Below are 9563 nucleotides of genomic sequence, written 5' to 3'. Positions count from 1 at the left end.
TTGCAGGAATTAGAGGAGGAGGATTTAAAGGCTGTGGACTCAAAAATCAAGCAAGCCTTGGAGTCCCTTGAGTCAGTTAAAGAACATCCGTTGTTTAAAACAAGGAGTGAGAAACTTAAAAATCATATAGAAAAGTATAATAGAGATATTGTGAATAGGAGAGATAACAAGTTCGAAAGAGACAAGGTAGCTTATAAATTGGGATTTGCATACAGGTGGGGCAAACCAGTGCCCGGATACAGGGATCCTAAACCAGCCCCCCCTTCAGGTCATCCAAGAGCCCCGCCAGCTGATACCCCTATTTCGAGTGCCCCTGAAGAGTCAGACTCTTATATTGGTGCTCCCAGCTCAATCTCAGCATCTTCCACAGGTGGGTCGTCACCCACCGACCCTAAAACTAGATCACAAGCCTTTGATAAAGTAATGGATAAAGAGAAAAAAGATTTTAAGCCAAAAATAACAAAAGCAAAAATTTGATAACAAGGATAAAAAAGGTCCAATTAATAAATATCTATCAGGATGTATTTTGGCCGAGGAAGTTGGGGTGGATCCTGGCGGAGCTGTTGGAGGTTGTCCCTCCCCCTCCTCTTCTTTTTCTTCTTCTTCTTTTTTAGAGAAAAACAACCAATCAATGGGAACAACATAACGAATAATGAAGGGAAACCAACTCAAATACAATCAATTCCTTTGGGTGCAGATGCAAGTACCTCTATGCAGGTTATTAACATTTCCAACGTAGAGTTGGACTCTAATTTGGAACAATTGCTAAGGCGTGGCTTGGGTTTTTGCCCTAATCGAGCGTTGGATCGCTTTGAATTTGTTAAAGATCTACATATTTTTGTGCGTAATATTATTTTTAAAAGCCTGCATAGGAAAAAAGCAGAAGCACCTTTAGGTGGTATAATTCAAGACTGGAAAGACTGGTCCAATAAAGATTATAGAGCACTCATGGATTTAATATCCCTGGGTGATGAGAGTGGTTGGACATTGGAAACGACTGATGACCCTAACTCTTTGGTTTCTAAAGGTAGAGATAAATTCAAGAGGAGGTCCACGTCCTTCCCGCCTTTCTCCCTTTGTCCGGGAGTTCAAACGTTTATATCATTGGTAGAACAAGACGTACGAAATTTATGGTTGGAACCTAATGAAATGACTAACTTGGAACCTGGAGAAAGAGATGCTCTCCAGGAGTTCCAACAAAACGAGCAAATAGTAGTGAAGCCCTCGGACAAGGAGGGCAATGTGGTTGTAATGACAGTGGAACAATACTCATATATATATGTCAGAAAATTTTAAGAAATAGGGAGTGCTATCGCAGGGTCTCTCCGTCCAGGGTCATTGAGAACCAGTGGGTTCTCTTTTCATTAATTGATGAGGCGGTTGCAGATGGAATCACTTACATTAATATAGGAAAATTCTTAAAGATTGATGAACCAGTAACCCCGACTTTCTATGCTCTGCCAAATGTCCACAAATGCCTACATAGACTGCCGGGCAGGCCGGTTGTGTCGGGATGCGGAGCTTTGACGGAAAATATCAGTAGGTATGTGGATCACTTTTTGCAGCCCCACGTACAAGGCTTACCCTCTTATGTGAAAGACACGACGCACCTTCTTGGCATTTTGGAGGGCCTTCAGCTTCCTCCTGGTTCCCTCCTGGTGACCCTGGACGTAGAGGCCCTGTACTCTAGTATACCGCAGGATAAGGGAGTGTAGGCCGTGGGTAGATTTCTATCAGAATTGAATGTTGTCAAAGAGAGACATAACCTTTTTTTATTGGATCTTTTGACCTTCATCCTAGAGAACAATGTATTTGTTTTTGATGGGTGCCACTACCTCCAGGTGCAGGGCGCGGTGATGGGGACAACTTGTGCCCCCTCGCTGGCGAACCTGTACCTGGGGGAGTGGGAAAACAACATTTTTGGAAATGATGCGTTGATTGTGTACCTGTGCCATGTGGTTTCTTGGCACAGGTACATAGACGACATCTTGATCTTTTGGACCGGGGGTGTTGATTTGTTGAATGATTTTGTTGCAACACTAAATCAAAATGACCTTAATCTAAAATTTACGATGAATAGTGATCCTAAAACTGTGCCTTTTTTGGATCTCAGGATTAATGTCAATCCTGAAGGATATATCTATACACAGTTGTATCGTAAAGAGACAGCGACAAACTCCTTCCTAAGAGCAGACAGCCACAACATACCATTCGGGGAATCCCTACAGGGCAATATCTAAGAGTGCGTCGCAATTGCTCTAGTGAGAAAGACTTTGAAAAAGAGGCTAAATTATTACGTGCTCATTTTCACGACAGGGGCTGCAAAGATAAATGGCTTAAGGCGTACAAAAGGGCAAAAGCTACGGCCCGAACTGACTTGTTATATGCGAATAAACAGAATGCAACAACAGAAGTGGGTGGATCGACTGTGGGCTCAAGGGACGAGGTTTGTCTCGTCACTCGATATAACGACCAGGAAGTACACATTCAAAAAATCCTGCAGAAGCACTGGCAGGTGCTCTGCAGTGATGCCTCGGTGATGATCCAAACGGCGCTTGATACAGATGATCCAATATGCCGTTCTATCGCACTACAGGAAATATGTAACATTTTACAACTCAGACTTACTTGCAGATGCCTACAACCAAGACTTTGAAAAACAAAAAGCTGAGGAAATGTCGATTTACACTAAACAAAGAGCAAAAAAACAACTTTAGAAAAAATATTGTTAGCAACTGATAACAATCTTTGCAACCATAGTTTTTTCATACATGGCCCAGAAGGTAGTGGTAAAATATCTTTACAAGACCCTACTCAGCACAGTTCGTGGAAAAGAAAACATTGCACTACCTGTAGTCTCCTCAGGTATAGCAGTCAATCTTCTTGAGGGTGAAAGAACATACCACTCCCAATTCAAGTTACCTGTGCCTATAGTTGAGAATACAACATCAAATATTCCTCTAATTCTGTTGATGCTGAATGTCTAAGAAACACTAAAATAGTAATTTGGGATGAATGTACTCTGTGTAGCTGAAAAACACAATGTATTATAGCTCTAAACTAGTGAAAAATTTTATAATTCATAAATGCATATAACAATGACCCATAGACATACGACTGACAAACAAACAAAACAAATACCCTCCCAATAAAAACACTAAAGGATTGGGCTGACATCTGGGATATTGCGTAAGAATTGGATTGCACTCCTATGTAGTCAAACGCATGCATGCATAATTGATTCTTCAGGCCCAGGAAAACAACCTCATCCAAAAAATATGCAGGAATGATCAAAGGATCTATTGCACATCAACCCGTGTGTATATATGTAAAACAAGATACACGCCTCTGCCCTTCAGCATACGCCCTCATTACAGACACCTTAGGTGTCTAACCTCAACCCCCATAATGCTGTACTTTTCAAGGTATTTGCACTCACGTGACCTATTCAGGTGGCCGACGGCCGTGAATGGCGTGAATCCGCCGTCTCGGTGAGCTCTACGGTGGTCTGACCTGTGATTAATGGTATTCCGTGTCCAGTCGCATAAACGCAAATCGCACTATTAGCGTGCGGTGGGAGGAAGAGTAGCGGAGGCATGGGTGATGATCCTCAGTCTAACTTCTGCATAGATCAGCGTCTCACATGACGCGTTTCGTCACGCCCCACGTGACTTCCCCCTCTGTAGCTCTTGCAGTGGTTGACAGACTGCTTCAAGAGATAATGGACAACAAAAAAACATTTGGAGGAGAAAAGTATTTTTACTTAAAGGAGATTTCAGACAAACACTCCATGTTGTACCTCATGGTGGCTGGACAAAAATTGAGGCCTATATTAAGAATAATAAACTGTGGACTACTTTCCAAGTACTCAAACTTAAAAACAATATCCGCTCAGTTGACACCGATTTCAGCAACTGGCTGATCAAAATTGGCAATGGTGATACACCACAAATTGATGGTTTACCTGAAAACATAATTTAAATTCCTTCCCAAATTTTATGCACGGGATATTATAAAATATTTTTGGGGAGACAAAATTCCTGTTGCTGATGTCCCTAAATTAGCAACAAAATCAATCCTTTGTCCAAAGAACTCTGATGTAGACACCATAAATGAGGAGGTGCTCAACATTTTAGAAGGAGATTCAGTGACATACCTCAGCTCAAACTCAATTAATGATTTAAGTGAGAAAGAGGTTCAAAACTATCCAATTGGGTTCCTCAATGAGCTACGCCCAAGTGGTATGCCTAAACATAAACTCAAGCTTAAGCAGGGAGCTATAATTATGCTCCTTAGAAATCAAAATACTAAAGGATTGTGCAATGGCACCTTGCTCATTGTTAAACACCTTAAGAACAACCTCATCATTGCTGAAGTAATAACAGGTTAAGCAGAAGGAGACAGTGTGTATTCCCCGTAAGGATTTGGCTCCTTCATCTACCGATTTACCTTTTTGTCTTAAGGAGATGACAATTTCCTGTAACATTAGCCTTTGCCATGACAATTAATAAAGCTCAGGGGCAAACCTTGGAAAAAGTTGGCAGAACCGGTATTCAGCCATGGTCAATTATACGTAGCATAATCATGGAGTTAGGAGTTTTTCTGATGTCATGGTGAAGGTTGTAGAAGGCCCTGATCAAGGCAAACTATTGGCAAACTGTGACAGAATATTCACAAGGAATGTTGTCTATAAAGAAATTTTATAGAAATGTGACATAAAAAAAAAACAAGAACAATTATTAAAAATTTCTTCTCATTTCGTATATTTACTATTGTTACAAAAGTTTTGCACTTAAGCACCATTATTCTTCTATACATATAAAATCGTGTGTGTGTGTGTGTGTGTGTCGCGATCACGCGTAAACGGCTTTACCGATTTGAACGAAACTTGGTACACAGATTCCTTACTACCTGGGATGATATGTTCTGGGGGTCTCGCGGGCCCCCTGCACACGTGGGCGGAGCTACAAACAGCAAATCAGATTTCACCCATTCAAGTCAATGGAAAAAATGTAAAAGGCTGCCATTCTCACAGTAATCAAGCCAGAGTCCCCACACATGGCATAGTTGGTCAGTTGGTGACCGGGGTTACAAATCCAGGAAAAGTGGGCGGAGCATAAAACTGCCAATCAAATTTCAGCCATTCATTTAAATGGGAAAATGTAAACTGCAGCCATTCTTAGACTGTTAATCGCAGGGTTCTCAAACTTGGTACACTTGGTCACTGGGTGAATACGATTACGATTCAAGAAAATGGGTGGAGCCTATAACAGCCAATAAAAATTCACCTATTGATTTTCAAGGGGAATATTTAAACTGCTGCTATTCTTACACTTTTAATGGCAGAGGCTTCAAACCTGCTACAGTTGGTCATTGGGTGACTGGGGTCCAAATTCACTAAAGGGGTGGGGCCACATACAGCCAATCAGATTTCCTTGGTGAATAAACTGCTTCCATTCACATATTTTTTTATGCCAGGAACCTGAAAGCTCACAAACTTGGTCATTGAGTGACTGTGTGTGTCAAGGTTACAAAAAGTGGGCGAAGCCAAAAAAAAAACTTTTATTGGGAAAATATAAACTGCAGCCATTTTTACACCGTTAATGGCAGGGTTCTCAAACTTTGCACAGTTGGTCACTGGGTGACTGAGATTAAGATTTTGGAAGGTGGGTGGAGCCTACAACAGCCAATAAAAATTTACCTTTTGATTTTCAAAGGGAATATTTTATCTGCTACCATTCTCCTATACTGTGAAAAGCAGATTCCTCAAACCTGGTACAGTTGGTCGCTGGGTGACTGGGGTCCAAATTCGGAAAGGGGGCGGAGCCACAAACAGCCAGATTTGTTTATTTTTCAATGGGAATATACAAAGTATTGATACCAAGGACCCCAAAGTCGATAAACTTGATAACTGAGTGACTGTATGTCAAGGTTAGAAAAAGTGGGCGGTGCCAACAACTACATTTTTATCATGGCAGGGTTCCCAAACTTTACACAATTGGCCACTGGGTGACTGGGATGAATATTCAGAAATGTGCGTGGAGCCTACAACAGCCAATCAAAATGTACCTATTGATTTTCAAGGGGAATATTCCCATTGCTACCATTCTCACACTGTTAGTGGCAGAGGCCTCAAACCTGATACAGTCAGTCATTGAGTGACTAGGGTCCAAATTCACTAAAGGGGTGGAGCCACAAACAGCCAATCAGATTTGTTAGAATGATTTCAGCCATTCTGTTATTGGCAGGGTTCTCAAACGTGACACAGTTGGCCACTGGGTGACTGGGATTAATATTCAGAAAAGTGGGTGGAGCCTACAGCAGCCAATCAAAATTCACCTTTTGATTTTCAAGGGGAATATTTACATTGCTGCCATTCATGCACTCTTAATGGCAGAGGCCTAAAATCTGCTACAGTCAGTCACTGGGAGAAATTCTGAAGGGATCAGGCCAAAAACAGCCAATTAGATTTGTTTAATTTCAATGGTAAAATGCAAAAATGTTCAAATTCAGTAAAGGTACGGAGCCAAAAACAGCCAGATTTCTTTGCTGGATAAACTGCTTCCATTAGCACAATTTTGATGCCACGAACCCAAAAGCTCACAAACTTGGTCATTGAGTAGTGACTGTGTGTCCAGGTTACAAAAAGTGGGTGGAGTTAAAAACAGATTTTTCTGGGAAATTGTAAATTGCAGCCCTTCTTCACTGTTAATGGCAGGGTTCTTAAACTTAGCATAGCTGGTTACTGGGTGACTGGAATTAATATTCAGAAAGGTGGGAGGAGCCTAAAAATGGCAATCAAAAATCACATGTCACTTTTGAAGGAGAATATTAAAATTGCTGCCATTCTTGCACTTATGGCACAAGCCTAAAACCTGGTACAGTTGGTCATTGGGTCACTGGGGTTCAAATTCAGAAAAGGGGACAGAGCCACAAACGGTGAATCAGATTTGTTTCATTTCATGGGAAAATACAAATTATTGATGCCAAGGACCCCAGAGCTCACAAACTTGGTCATTGAGTAGTGACTTTGTGTCCAGGTTACAAAAAATGGGCGGAGCCAAAAACAAATTTCACTGGGAAAGTGTAAACTGCAGCCCTTCTTACACTGTTTATGGCAGGGTTCACAAACTTTGCCCAGATGGTCACTGAGTGACAGATTAATATTCAGGGAAGTGGGTGGAGCCTATAATAGCCAATCAAAATTCACCTGTTGATTTTCAAGTGGAATATTTAAATTGCTGCCATTTTTACACTGTTAATAGCAGATGCCTCAAACCTGCTACAGTTGGTCATTGGGTGACTGGGGTTCAAATGCTGGAGAGGGGCGGAGCCACAAACAGCCTATCTGATTTGTTTAATTTCTATGGGAATATACAAATTATTGATGCCAAGGACCCCAAATCTTACAAACTTAGTAATTGAGTGTTTGTGCGTTAGGGTTAGAAAGTGGGCGGATCCCACACCAGTCAAATACATACCCGGGCAACGCCAGGTCATCAGTGGGTGGAGACAAATACAAATTTCACTGGGAAAATGTAAACTGCAACCATTCTTACATTGTTAATGGCAGGGTTTTTAAACTTTGCACAGTTGGTCACTGGGTGACCGGGATTAGAATACAGAAAAGTGGGTGGAGCCTACAAAATTAGGCTCCACCTATTGCTTTTCAAGGGGAATATTTAATTGCTACCATTCTTGAACTGTTAAAGGCACAGGCCTCAAACCTGGTACAGTTGGTTATTGGGTGACTGGGGTTCAAATTCAGAAATGGGTGTGGAGCCACAAACAGCCAATCTGATTTTTTCATTTCAATGCAAATTATTGATACCAAATACAGCAAAGCTCACAAACTTGGTCATTAAGTAATTGTGTGCTAGCGTTAGAAAAAGTATGCAGAGCCAACACCAGCCAAATACATACCCGGGCAACCAGCTAGTCTTTAATATAATTAAAGAATAGGTAAGAATCCACTGCAGAAATGTCCACTTACTTTGCATTGTACAAAGAGTGTTTTTTAAAAATGTTTGTACACATGTTCTAGCGTTCGTTAATTTAACGGGCTTAATGTCTAGTGGTACCATAAAAAAGGTTTGTACATAATAATTTCAAATTAGTTAAAAAATAGAAAAGTGATTTGTACTTTTCAATCTAATTTTTTTTCTTTTTAGAACCCTAACCAAATATGTAAATTGCAACCAAAATGATTGGGACTATTTCCTTGGCTCTACCTGTTTTTCGATTTTCTGAAAAAAATCCACACAGAACGGAAATGCAGTCCCTCCGATGTAATGTTTCAGTAAAGAGACCAATATGCCTCAAAAATTCCCAAAGAACTTCCAGTAATTCATATTAAAATGGGTTTTGTGGATCATTTTTAAATATTTTATTACAAAATATTTTTTCTTTTTTCTCAGCTCGACTCACTCACGTTTCCAACTTTGAAGCTGCTTTCACAGTAAGACGTTACAGGCGCACGTTAGTGCAGCCTGTAACGCTCCCCAACGCACAAGCAATGTAACTACAATGGGCTGTTCAGTGCCCACGTTCCGTTACATTGTAACGCTGCACGTCAATCTTGGAGTGCAGCATGCTATAACATTAGAGCGGCTTTGCCGCGTTAGCCTGCTTGCACAGGTGCAGTGATTAGCCACATGGCTAATTAATATTCACTGCACTGTGCTGACGTCACTGGCGGGATCACGTGATGCGGAGTGTTCCGCTCACGTGGTCTCCACCAGCGCATGCGTATTATAGTACGCATCAAAGAGCCGCTCAACGCGGCTCTTTGCTAACGTCCTCTGCCACCACCACCATGCGTTGCGTTAGGTGCACGTTATGCGACCTTAACGTAGCACCTAATGCAACGTCTTAGTGGGTAAGTAGCCTTAAAGAATTTCGAAGACAACAAGAAAAGAAAAAAATTGGATGAAGTCATAGCTATAAATATATCTAAATCCCAATAGGCAAAACAAGAGACAGCTAAAAAAATATAGGGATGTCACCTATGAAGTTGGAGATCTAGTACTGTATTATAATATGAGGAAAAAATGAAGGGTGGGAGGCCACAGGCTGACTATATTGGGCCATATATTTTTAATCTATTTCTGGCAATATATTTTTAATCTATTTCTGGCAAAACTTCAACACTGAGCAAAACCAGTGGGATTACTGTAAACATAGAAATCAGCCTCTCGTTTAAAACCATACAAGAAAAGTTATTTTGAAACTTTTAATCCAGTAGAAGCAGAATATGCATATCTAGTAAAAGTGAAAAAAAAAATTCAGAATAAAAAATTGGATAAAGCCCTAGCTATCAATATAGCTAGATCCCAGCAGAGGCAAAACATTGTCTATTTAAAGGACCAGTGTCACGAATGGGTTTTTTTCACATAGTTACTTTAAGAGCTTGTTTAATGAGAGTATTGGTTACCAGCATTTAGTTGTTTCTTTGTGCATTATGAAAAATATAATCTTACTTTTTCATGCAGTCCCCCCCCCCCCCCCCATTAGCGACGGCGATGGGGCTTAGACTATTGCAGATTAGGGGTGCACAAGCGGCA

The 9563-nt window shown here is 40.9% G+C and overlaps 1 pseudogene; it reads left to right on the top strand.

Annotated features, from left to right (window-relative positions):
• The first annotated feature begins 948 nt into the window (after window positions 1–948).
• On the top strand, window positions 949–4582 carry LOC137562180 (ATP-dependent DNA helicase pif1-like; annotated as a pseudogene).
• Window positions 4583–9563: the final 4981 nt, after the last annotated feature.

This window comes from Hyperolius riggenbachi, chromosome 3 (assembly GCF_040937935.1).
Source record: "Hyperolius riggenbachi isolate aHypRig1 chromosome 3, aHypRig1.pri, whole genome shotgun sequence".
Lineage (NCBI taxonomy): Eukaryota > Metazoa > Chordata > Amphibia > Anura > Hyperoliidae > Hyperolius > Hyperolius riggenbachi.
Note: the sequence above shows the minus strand (reverse complement) of the source record. Positions and strands in the feature narration are given on the sequence as shown.